We start from the raw sequence: 12,887 nt of genomic DNA on the forward strand, positions 1-12,887 counted from the left end.
TGGTGTCTATGACTTTTTTCTAATCAATAGAATATAACAAAGTGATGAGAAGTCACTCTTGTTTACATGTTTTGTTGAGTGAGATACTGTCTTTACAGATTGGAGGAAGAGATTCTCCTGCTGGTCTTGAGGAAGCAAAATCCATGTTGTGAACTGCTTCCTAAAGACAATGGTGACAGGGAACTACACTGCCCTCTTGGTCCTGAGGGTGGCCTCCAGCTGACAGCCAGTAAGAATCAGGGCCCTTGTTACACAGATAGAAGGAAATGAATTTTGTTAAAAACCAAATAAACTTAGAAGCAGATTCTTCCCAGTTGGGACTCTAGATGAGCATACAGCTTGGCTGGCACCTTGATTGCAGATTTGTGAGACCCCAAGTAGAGGACCCAGTTACACTATGCCCAGACTCCTGAGCCATGACAGCTTTGAGATCATAAATGTGTGTTTTAAGCTGCTAAATTTGTGATAATTTGTGATGCAGCAAGATAAATGAATATAACCTACTTCAGGTCAAAAAATTAAGGGTCTATCTATAGCATAGTAATTCTATGGCATTACTAAATATTTTAATAAATCTGTTACTTGTCTTGAGGGGAATTAAATGTCCTAGGGGATGACTGAGTTGTTTCTTCTCAAATAAATATTTTGCAATCATGTAGTCATAATACAAATCTACTCATCTGGATGCTAAAGATATATTCAGAATAATTCAAATAACTAATCACCATCAAATTTTTTTGTGGTATCCAAAGGGAGACATAGAACCTGTGAGTAGCAAAGTTTGTGTGAAGCATCATTTTATTGATAAAGGGTGGCTTTTAGGAATGGATAGCATTTATAATAGAAGATGAGAAACAATGACAGAAGAAAGGGTATTTAAATACTATTGCTTGTCTGGAAGCAATTCTTTTCTCTATCTAGCATTCACCATCCTAGAAGGCATTCATAGAGTGTTTTAAGTTTTAAGAAGCCCCCTTGGAAAAGTAAGTCTTGTTTTTGCAATGTAAAGGTCTATTTAAGAATATAGAGTAGTAAGAGCATCAGATATAGAATTACGAAAGGCTTTATATTAGAGAGAGGAGAACTTGAACTAATACAGCACAGTGGTTAAGATTGCTGGTTTTGGGTGAGCTGAGATAGAACCATTAGAGAATTTTTAAAAAGTACTTTATACTATAATTTTAAGACAGTTAAAATATCAGCTAAAAAATTTTAAGACTTTGGAAAAGATTCATACTAATATAATTCATAACACTAATAGAACTTTTATTATCCATTATGAAACTATTTGACACTAATCTAAAGGAAAGAAAAGGTTACTTCTGAAATATAATTAACCTGTTTTTACTTGGGAAGAATAGGAGGTTAAAAATAGAGTTATGATCTTCATTTGTATCTTTGGGCAGATTCACCTCTTGAATGAATGGAAATTTCATAGAACGATGAGGGGCTACCACATTACTAATTTTCTAGTAGAGCTGATCAAACATAGATGGTCTGAAGTTCTCTTTTAATATAGCATACATAAGAGAATCTAGAGTCCATGCGTAATTTTAAAGTTTTTATATTGAGTAAACTTCATTAAGGGTATTAGGCTGACATAGTTACAGGACATAGAGCAGATAGTTGACAAAACTTTACTGGGTACAGTGACAATAAGGAGAAAGTGGATAGGGTGGTTGTTTCGTACAGTTTTCTGTAGATTTTGAAATTTAGAGCTACTTTGCGCATCAATTTCTATCCTACGGCCAAAAAGATATTTTCGCATCCCTTAGGGTTGCATGCAAGGTCCATCATCATCTGTTCCCTAACTGTCCTTTTGGCTTCAGCTCCTCTTCCAGCTGCTCTGAACCCTTGAACTTTTTCCTTATTGTTACTGTACCCAGTCATTCCTCCGGCCATCTGCACCTTTCTACTTCCAGGCCTTCATTATGTTGTTGCCTCTGGCTGGAATATCTTCTCTGTACTTTTTGCAAAGCTTGGCTCAAATACTGACTGCTGTAGAATGCCTATGCAGAATTTCAGTCTAATTTAAACATTTTTCTCCTCTCTGTGCTTCCCTTCTCACAATACTTATGCTGTAAGTAATGACTGATTGAATATCTGTTTTCCTTATCAGATTGTGATTTCTCTGAGGGCAGGATTACTCTAACTCAATCTTGTATCCCCAAGACTGGTACTATTTATTGAGCACTTTCTGTGTATTAACTCTTTTAATATTTAAAATACACTTGTGAGGTAGGCACTAATTTAATCTCCATTATATCAGTGAGGAAACTGAGTCCCAGGGAAGTTAAGGAACTTATTCAATGCCACACAGCTAGTAACAGATGGAGCTAAGATATGAATGCCCAGGCAGTGTGGCTTTAGAAACTGTCCTCTTAACCATATTCTCTGTTGTCATGCCAGTGCTTGGCATGTGGTGGTCCCTTGTGTATGATGATGGGATGAATGACTGGTGATAGAAGCAGGTAATACTGAAGCAGTGAGACCTTATCATGAGCTGTTGCACAGCCTCAGAGAGCAGTTATATAAGGTTTAATTGTGATAGAGACAGTTGGAGTAGAGAGACTAACTGGGGAAGCCATTATCTACCAGACTCACGATTTCATATCTTGTAGTTCATCAGGGACTGTCCTTGAGGTCAGGAAAGGCCTCTGATATGTAGAAGGACATGAACAAAACAGTTGGGAGAGGGAAAAGCATGTCAATTCAAGAAATCACTGGTATTTCAGATGCAGAATGTTTTCACTGATTTACAAACACTGATGCATTTACTCAAGCAACAGGAAAATTAATTAGACACTTTCTTTGTACCCTGCACTGTTCTAACTGCTGTGGGAGATGTGCAAAAATGTATCAGCGGTGCCAAAGTTTGACTGTATTGTGTTAAAGTAAAGTGTATGAAGAAAATCCTATTTTCACATTGAAAAACATGTCGTAATCGGGTATGTGCTTTATATTTATCTCCGGGCACCACAGCATTATAAACATTATTAACAATCTGATAAAGCTACAGCTACTATAAACATTTATGATCACTTAAAATAATAAAAATGCTGTAAAAAAAGACATAAATGTACCTTATACTTTGATTGTAGTTGACACTAATGTAGTATCAAGTATACACATAACACTTAAAAATATAATTCCATTCTACCATAAATTTGATTGGAAACTAATATGCTAGCCTTAATTAACATTAAATATTTAAGTAGCAATAATTTTCTATGCCTTCTTAGGAGTTTAGAAGGGCATTGCTGAAATGATTTGGATAGCCCAAGTTCTTAAAAGCCCCGTCTCAGAATGTTATACTAATGCCTTTTTTCCCCTACTTAAATTTTGCTGAAGCAAGCAGAGGCACTGAAATAATTCTTCTCCTTTAAATTAGCCTCAAAATACCAGTTACTGAAATGTTGAAGATTTTATGGTAATAAAACTATTTTTCCCACTGCAAAGCATTTAAGAAAGAGTTAGGGTTAACCCTCACATTTTTATTGTCATCTCTCATCGCTTCTATGCATTTGCTCTGATTCAGACCCAATTAAGGTAATCAGCAAAGAGTGAATGCTAAGTCCCTTTACTTGCCACTTCACTAACACCAGAGTATTGAAGGAAGCTTTGGACTTCTATCCTTAAAAGCATATCTTAGATTTTATTGTCTGTTATCTCCATCTGAAGAACCCACAAACATTACTAAAAACTGAAATCATTGTCTTTCCATCGAGACCTTTTCTTCTCCACTTATCTATTCATTCAGCAAATGCCTATCTAGAGTTGAGCGGATAAATGAAATAAGAAAAAAATTACCAGGTCATCAGTATAGGCTTAAAAAAAAAGAAAGTTGCATGATACGTGTATCATTCAGGGGTCAATGCAAGCAAGAGGAGCAAATACCCTACAAGCAATTTACTACAAAGAATTAGGTGCTTACAAAATCTTTGGAAGGCCCAGAGGTGGGGACTGTTTCTGGACATTTTGTTCAAGGTCATATGACTGAGCCGCGACCATTGGTCAGGAAACTGCTGCTACTACTATCATTACTGCCTTTACAACTTCCTTACAGCCTTGAAGGTGGTGGGTTGTCAATACTAGTGTTAGCTGGAGCCTCTTTCTTGCGAATCATAACTGAAAAAATAAGGATTTCATCTCTTTTTCCACCTTCCAAATCTCACATAAGTGCATTTTACTGGCAGAACCCAAATTATATTCAGAATTATAGCTGCAAGGGAGTCTGAGAATTGTAATTTTCAGCCATTGAGCCCCAGAATTCAGGGGAACCTTGGAAGAGATTGAAAATTGATGAGGAATGTCACATACAGTATCTAGCACAGAACATGCCTCTGAATTGCTAAGATGGGCATGAGACAGGGTACTGTCACTAGTGGATGAATAATATGAGGAGATAAAGGCAAGAGAATTCTTATAAAAACATGCCGTGCTCTCAGAGTACTTAGAAAGATTAAACTAATTCTTAATTAATTATAAATTTTGTGATATAGAATTAAATGCAATAGATGCTGAGAAAAGGTAGAGAGACACTTTGGTGCTGCAGTGGTCTGAAAAGGTTTGGGGAAGGAACTGAGCACTGACCAGGGCCACAAAGAGTGAACAAAATATGCACATTGGCACTGGTAGAAGGAAGGAAATGGAATTTCAGGGCCAGGATATGGCTAAACAGGAAATACATCGTCAAATTTTGGCTACTTGAACTCACATTCACAGATAATGGCTGGATTTCATCAGAGTGAGCCACATTTCAGAGTCTAGCTGAGACACCTGAAAAGCTTTTCATCCTTGCCTGCCTTTGAATATTATCAGTCCTTTCTATACTGACTGCAGGTGGATTACAATCTGTTTTTATGTAAACTTATTTACATATTAGATATTTGTTAGTCTCTATTTTGTTATCTACTGCTATGTAACTCATTACTCAAATACTTAGCAGAGTCAAACAGCAAATGTTTATCTCACCTAATTTCTATGGGCCAGGAATTCAGGAGCAGCTTGGCTGTGTGGATCTGACTCTGGGTCTCCCTTGAGGTCGTAGTCATGCTGTTAACCAGACTGCAGCCTTTTGATGGGCTGGGTGATTTACTTCCAAGCTCATTCATGTGGATGTTGGCAGAAGGCCATGTTTCTTCACCATGTGGGCCCCTTCACAAGAAGGTCACGACTTGGCAGCTGGCCACACTAAGCAAGTGATTTAAGAGAGTAGAGCAAGACAAACAAACCAAGATAGAAGCTGCAGTGTCTTTTAGAGTCTAATTTCAGAAGTTAGATATCATCACTTATGCTTTATTTTGTTGGTCACATAGACCAACCCTACAATGTGGGAAGGGATAACACCAGGGGATGCAGAAGCTACCATGGAAATTGGCTATCACAGTCTCTATAATCCCCAAATAAATTAGCATTAATACATGGTGTTTTAGTTAGCAAAAGTTAGAGCAGCTTATTCAAGAATCACATACTCATAGAGAATCAGAGACCTTGTTTCATTCTTATGATTCTGTTGTTCTAGGAATTTTAGGATTACAGTTAGAAATACTCACTGATGCTTCTAACCCTTATATATGGATCACCGAGATGTGAATATACATTTTAAAATCTCCAAATATTATTCCTGACATCTCTATTTACAAGTTAAGGTTATTTCAATTGAACAAAAGTGGAAACTGTAGCATGTAGGTAAATTTCCAAAAATTTGGAAATTAACTTCAAATGTAGAAGTTGTTTGTTATTCTGGCCGATGATATGCTTTTTTGTTTGAATGAGACTTCTTGTTTGATACATGCACTATTTAGGTAAATGATTATTTTTGCTCTATTGTAGACCATTAGTAGGACTATTATATTTATTATAAATGATTATACTGGTATTTCTTATTTGACAGTCTCACATCTGGAATTTGTAAATAAGTAATGAGTTCGGTATACACTTTTGGAAGACTTAGAGTTTTAAAAAAATTTATTTTTAAATTAGTTTTGACATACAATATTATATTAGTTTCAGGTGTACGACATAATGATTCGACATTTATATACCTCATGAAGTGATCACCATGACAAGTTTAGTAACCATCTATCCTTGCACAAAGTTATTATGATATTATTGACTATATTCCCTGCACTGTACATTACATCTCCATGACTTATTTTATAGCCGAAATTGTGTACCTCTTAACCCCCTTCACCTTTTTCATCCATTCCCACCATCCCGTTCCCTTTGCAACCATCAGTGTGTTCTCTGTATCAGTCTGTTTCTGTTTCGTTTTGTTTATTTTGTTTTTAGATTCCACATATATGTGAAATCATGCAGTATGTCTTTCTCTGTCTGACTTATTTTGCTTAGCATAATACCCTCTAGGTCCATCTACAAGAGAAAATGATGAATCAAGAGATGAGGTAAACATGAGATGTGTGAGACTGCTGCTAGCATAACACAGCACACTGTTTTACAGCAAACTTTTTTTATAAGTAAAAAGAGTACACTCTAAAACAATGATAAAAAGTATGGTATAGTAAATACATAAACCAATAACATGGTCCTTTATTATCATTATCAAGTATTATGTACTTCATTATATGTGCTGTACCTTTATACGACTGGCAGCACAATAGGTTTGCTTACACCAGCATCACCACAGACACATGAGTAATGTGTTGCACTACATTACAATGACTATGACATCACTAGGTGACAGGAAAATTTATAATCTTGTAGGACCACTGTTGTATATGCAGTCCATTGTTGACCAAAACATTTTATGCAGCATGCGACTGTATTTAGGGTTTAGGAACTGAGAAGCAGAGTGACTTGCTATTGTCTTTGTCACAAACCAAGCATAAGGCATCATTGTGGTCAGAACAGACATCTCCTGCCTCCAAATCCAGGAGAAGATTCTTGCCTTTGTACAATATAGCCACTCCTTGAGCTGCGTGGTGTGCTTTGCCTACTCAATATAAGACAATCTAAGATTTTGCAAAAATCAATAGAAAACAGTTCTGGTATATGTTTATCGACTCCTTAATACTATCTTAGTCTGGTGTGGAGAGATTCTCGTCCTTACAATTTAATCACAGGTGGATTAAAGGAGTTTTTGGAAGAGATAGAGACTAAACGATTTCTGGATTATCAAATAACTAAAGGGAGGCAAACATTTGACCTAGGTGGCCAGAGAATGTCTTCTTATATCTTAAAATGACAATGTGGCAATAATGCATCCTTAAATTTTAGAAACTAGCCAAAAGAAACTTAAGATTTTATATTGAGGAATCTGACTCTACAGGCAACTTTTAATAACAATGCAAATAAACAACATATTGAATGTTTCCAGTGCCGTAACAGTGAAATATTGATGATATCTCACAAAATTGCCGTGAGGAGAGTCACAAATTAAATTCTATAATAATTCTACCAGGGAATTTCTCGCTTTATTTTCTTTTTAAAGAAGTATCCTTCAAGCTTCTTTAGTGACTAACGTAAGACTTAAAAGCTCTAGTTCTAGAAATAGTAGAACGATAATAATTTTCCTTTCCAGTTACTCATCTGAGCCCTGAATTAAGACACTTACACAGAAGAAAAAAATATTAAGTTATTAAAGTCCTTAGGAGTAGGGCCCTTTTAATTTAAAGAGCTTGAAGAAATAATCAAGTTCAGAACAGGAAGAGATGCCGTGAAAATTGGATCAGTAGGTGGAGAAGCTCTATATATGTGACTGACATTTATATCTCTGTCCAGGATCTCTTCTCCCAATTCTAGATCTGCATATCCAAGTTCTTATACCCAGCATCTTCATTTGGATGTCTGAGAAGCAACTCAAATATAACATGTTCAGAACTGAACTTCTGATCATCCTTTCCAAACTAGCTTTTCTTTTAGTATTCTGCATTTTAGTTCACACTTCCAGCTATTCAGGTTCAAAACCTTGAAGTCTTGACTCTTCTTTTCCATCCCGCATCCACTTGATGGGGAGCACGGCATAGGGAACGCAGTTAGCATTAATGTAATGGCTAGGTGGAGAGCCAGAGGAGAGAAAGAGCAATTAGGGGGATTGTTTTATGAACTATATAAATGTCAAAACAGTGTACGGTATACTTGAAACTAATAATAAAATAAAATTTTAAAAAATCTATCTGTCAATCTTATTGGCTCTGCAGTTATGTCTGTGGTTATACTCACAACCCATCATTCTGTACATCACTTAGGCTGCCTCCCTGGTCTGAGCCATTATCATCTGTAATACCTTCCTAACTGATTCCCTACTTTGACCTCCACTAAAACAATGTACGGTATACTTGAAACTAATAATGAAATAAAATTTTAAAAAATCTATCTGTCAATCTTATTGGCTCTGCAGTTATGTCTGTGGTTATACTCACAACCCATCATTCTGTACATCACTTAGGCTGCCTCCCTGGTCTGAGCCATTATCATCTGTAATACCTTCCTAACTGATTCCCTACTTTGACCTCCACTGCTTCCCCCCACCCCCATTTAGTCTATTCTCAATGCAGAAGTCAGAATAATCCTTTAGAAATGTAAGTCAGATCATGTCACTGAGAGTAAAAGTCCTTACTATCATTTACAAGACCTTACATGTTCTCTTTCTGTCCTTGTCATCCATTGTTCTCCTTTTCTCCATTCCAGCCACACAGACTTCCTTGCAATTCCTCTAACATGCCAGGTATGCTCCCACCTTAGGGCATTTGAACTTGCTCTTGTTCCTGTTGTTGTCCCAGAGAGTTGCCTGTTTCACTCACTCACTTCTTACAGACCTTTACTCAAAAGTCAGCTTTTCAGTAAGCCTCTCCTTGGACACCTTATTTAAAATTGTGAACTGGCCCACCTTCCCAAGTCCTTATGTCTCTCCCTTGCCTTATTTTTATCCATAGTATTTACACTGTCTAACTCACTTTCCTGGACTGTTTGTTCACTGCTGTATCCCCAGTACCTAGAATAGTGCCTGGCTCAGAGCAGATACTCAATGAATATTTGCCGAACAAATGAGTAAATGACTACTACTGTTACTTGATTTGGTTGGGAGATTTTGAGGTCGGGCTTTGTCATCTCCCTTCTCCGCCAAATTTGAAGAGTTCATTTTGAGATCAGAAACTTCATTTCTACCATTGTGGGTTTTTACCCTACTTTATATAAACTGCTTAGGAGGAGTACCCTGTTGCTATGAGAGAAACAGGATTTTGTTTTCCAAGAACTGCGGTAGGGGCTGTTTCTTCTTTCTGCCCTTCCTTATGGTAGGACTTCCCTGACTTGAGTGGACTACTGAGGTTCTCATTGGGATAATGACATCCTGAAAATCTTGATAATTGCTGGAATGGGAGACAGAATGCCTCTGGAATGGAGATATCATAATCTGGAAAGTAGGGATTTTATGCAAAGAGAATAGATCTGTGTCTTATGCATTTACCTTGTCCAATATATGAAGAAAAGAGGTAGGCAAGAGACACACTTTACTTTCCACCTCTTCCTTCTCTGATTATTCACAATATTTTCCCCCGAGCTTTATAATTGCCTGCTTCTCTCTCTCTCAACATACATCCACTATGGCTGGAAGTCACACATTGATGACTTCGTGATCCTACGTGTTCCTATCAATCAGGAGCCTGACCTCATCATCATATCTGTGACTAGCCTCTGTAGAATTAGCAACATTTTGAAAAACATAGAATTTTAGGGGGAAATATTTTATAGCTTGACTTTAAATTTGTAATAAATTCACTTATTCGGAAAACAATAGATTCCACATGTCTTACTGAAAATTTTGATAAATATGCTTAGAAAGAATACTCTGTTCTTTATTGGATGATACAAGAGACAACAGACTGTATTAAAGCCAATAACAAATAGACCGTTCAGCAAATGGACTATGCACAATTATTACACTGGTACCCTATGAAATGATTATCATGTAGGAAACCAATACAGTGTTTGGAAATAGAAAAGCCAAATTGGGCATACTGTAGAATTCTGATAAAATAAAAAGAATGAATATTTTGAAAATTAAAGTTAAAAAAAAAATCAGTTTTGTGCATTTATGTTGCCTATGTTGCTATGACCGTAGGCTAAAGGCCATGGAATCAATATTTTAATATTCTTCCAAAATAATTGCCTCATTTCTCCTGGCTTTAGCTTTGAGGAACATGGGCCTAATAATGACTGACCTTTCTTGTTAGTTGGCTTTAGTCCTGGACCTTCAGTCACTGACCTACAGGATGCTCTTGGGCAAGACTAAGGGAACTGACAGGTATGGTTTGGTGGAAGATATCACATTCAAACCTGAGGTATCACACAAGAGAGCTTTCTGGAGAATAGAGTTTTATAACTCCTTATACTTTATAACATTCTGTCTCCAGCTCAGCCTCTCACTTGTTGTGGAGTCCTGGACAAATCACATTCTTTCATTTTAGCCTGCATTTTCCTCATTTTTAAAATGAGTGGGGTGGATTAATTTTCTCTATTGTCCTTTGCAGTTGTAAAGTGATAGGCAATCACTCAGCTGCACAACAATGACCATCCACCTTATTCATCATAATAATATTAATATGATACTTTTGATTTGTATAGTGCTTTATTAGCTTTTACCATCCACAGAAACCACTGCAGATCATGTTGGCTAAGAATCATTCACCACCTCTACAAATAGAGCTTTCTTTTCAGGGAGTGGTGTTTAGGAAAGCTTTCTAAATGAAATGATCCCATAGCAGGTACTTGTAAGACGTTTATAAAGAGAAAAGAAGAAAAAAAAGCACGAGGAAAAGGCAAACTGTTTTACTTCAACAAATAATGAAAATCAGTTTGCTTACATGCTTCTTTACATTCCTAACACTTTAAAAAGCTTTGTTGCTTAAACGTAATTTCACAGTCAATTAATCTACCACATACTGTATGCTCTTTTCTGTAGGCTGTTGTTCTAGGCACCCAAATCTCACAAACTGCGTTTTTGCTACATTTTTAGGTTGATTTAAATGTGACTGCTGAGAGTGGGCACCATCTGATTTTCAGAGAAAAAACACTTCAAAAATGGACTCAGGGAACAGAAAAGCCTCTGTCAGAGATGATTCCATGTTCAATATGGCCAATCTTTGATTCTGGGCCATCAGAACCTGGGACCTGGGTCTTAGAGAGCAGCTCCCTATCTCCTTCGCTGATCCTTTTGTTAAAGTGCAGCTGAATTTTAGAGGAAATAGAATAAAAGGGTCATAGGAGTTTCATGAAAATCAGTGGAGAAATAAATGGAACTTCTATCAGCTGATTGGCTTCTGAAGGAGGAAAGAGGATGAGTACTAGACTACACATTAGGGTCCAGCTCTGCTAATGGGTGGAGTGAACGAGGGCGATTTATGTCACCTTCGCCTTGCAAGCTGTCAGCTCCATCTGAAAAGTAAATTGACTGTGCTGCTCGCTATGGCCTCCATGTGTCCTAACTGTTACCAGAGAAGTACCAGAGAGGAGCCATGAAAATAAACACATGTTCATTTCCAAATACTTTGGAATGTATATGCAACACAGATAAAAAAAATTTTGGTAAGTGTCCATTGCCTCTAATAAGGTTTTCTTTCGGGATTGTGAACTGAGACTTGTAAAACATTGATCTATTGTATTAGCGGCACTCACACCTTCTCTAATCACTCTGGCTGAAAAAAATTTTAGGGGTCATCATACAGTGTTTTAGTTTAAGTCCAAGTGAGACCGTAAACTTCACAGGACAGGAATTTTGTCTTTTGTGTTTTATGTTCTATAATGTACCATGTACATTTACACAGTTTGATAAATTATAAGAATAAAAATAAGTGCTGATGCAACACATTCATCCATTTAATATTTAGTAGATTTTAGTGATGGCTTCACTATTTTATCCTCAGATATTTTATAGTGTTTGGAGTTTTTATGGCAGTCTCTCAGAGACAGACTTTAAGTTTAAATTTTGCCTTTTGGAGAGGCATCGATTCTAAATGCCCTTCTGGGGCCCATTCTTTAGCCATTGAAAGACTCAAGCTGACTTACCTCAGGAGCCTCTTTAAGGCCATTTGCTGTTGCATTAGTCAGCTCCCTTTGGGGGATATCTAGCACTATTCATTGCTATGTATACTTTTCCAATTTTACACAATTTATGGGAAGCTCTTTTCAGATGAATCTTCTAAAACACTGACTTCATTATGTCATTTTTTGGCTTAAAACTGGCAACACTTCTAAGATTAAATCTCAACCTATCGGCTTGAAATTCAAGGTCTTCCATCAGCAGAGAAACATATTCTAGTATTTCTCACTTACAAAACAAGGAAATAGTCAAACTAACAACAAGAACGACAACAAACTTTTCCTGAAGTCACTTATCCTCCATCATTGCTTTACTTCTGTTTCCTTTATAGCAAGACTTCTTGGAATAGTTTTTTATACTCGATCCCCTTTTCTTGCCTCCTAGTCACTATTCAACCCACTCCATGTGGTGCCTGTAATTCATTATTCTATTGGAACTACTCTTTTCATGTTTATCAACCATCTCCATGTTGCCAAATCCAGTGGCCCCAGTTCTACCCTCTCTAACATGACTTCTCAGCAAGGTTCAGCATATTCTTCTGGTTTTTCCTTCTGCCTTCCTGACTGTTCCTTTCAACCTTTTTTGCTACTTCTTCTATTGGACCTCAGATATTGAAAAGTTTCTAGGCTCAGCCTGGAGTTCTCTTCTCTTTCTTCACTTTTTACCTAACTAGTTTTACTTAGCCCCATGGCTTTAAATATCTTCTATAGGCTGATGTCTGTTTTTTTTCTTCTTCTCATATTTCTAACTACTCCCCTAGATTCCAGATACCCCTAACCAACTGTTTTCTTTCACTTTGTACTTGGATATTATGCTCACGCAGCTG

At 36.9% G+C, this 12,887-nt stretch overlaps 1 long non-coding RNA gene across 4 annotated transcripts in view; it reads right to left on the reverse strand.

Annotated features, from left to right (window-relative positions):
* Positions 1–5,994: 5,994 nt before the first annotated feature.
* Positions 5,995–12,887, reverse strand: part of LOC107195457 — a 28,309-nt gene continuing 21,416 nt past the window's right edge. For all 4 annotated transcript variants that reach the window (XR_003045457.1, XR_003045455.1, XR_003045456.1 and 1 more), the window contains one exon: positions 5,995–8,015. This is a non-coding gene — a long non-coding RNA (uncharacterized LOC107195457). The remainder of the gene's footprint in view (positions 8,016–12,887) is intronic.

The sequence above is a fragment of the Pteropus alecto genome, unplaced genomic scaffold, assembly GCF_000325575.1.
Source record: "Pteropus alecto unplaced genomic scaffold, ASM32557v1 scaffold433, whole genome shotgun sequence".
Classification (NCBI taxonomy): Eukaryota; Metazoa; Chordata; class Mammalia; order Chiroptera; family Pteropodidae; genus Pteropus; species Pteropus alecto.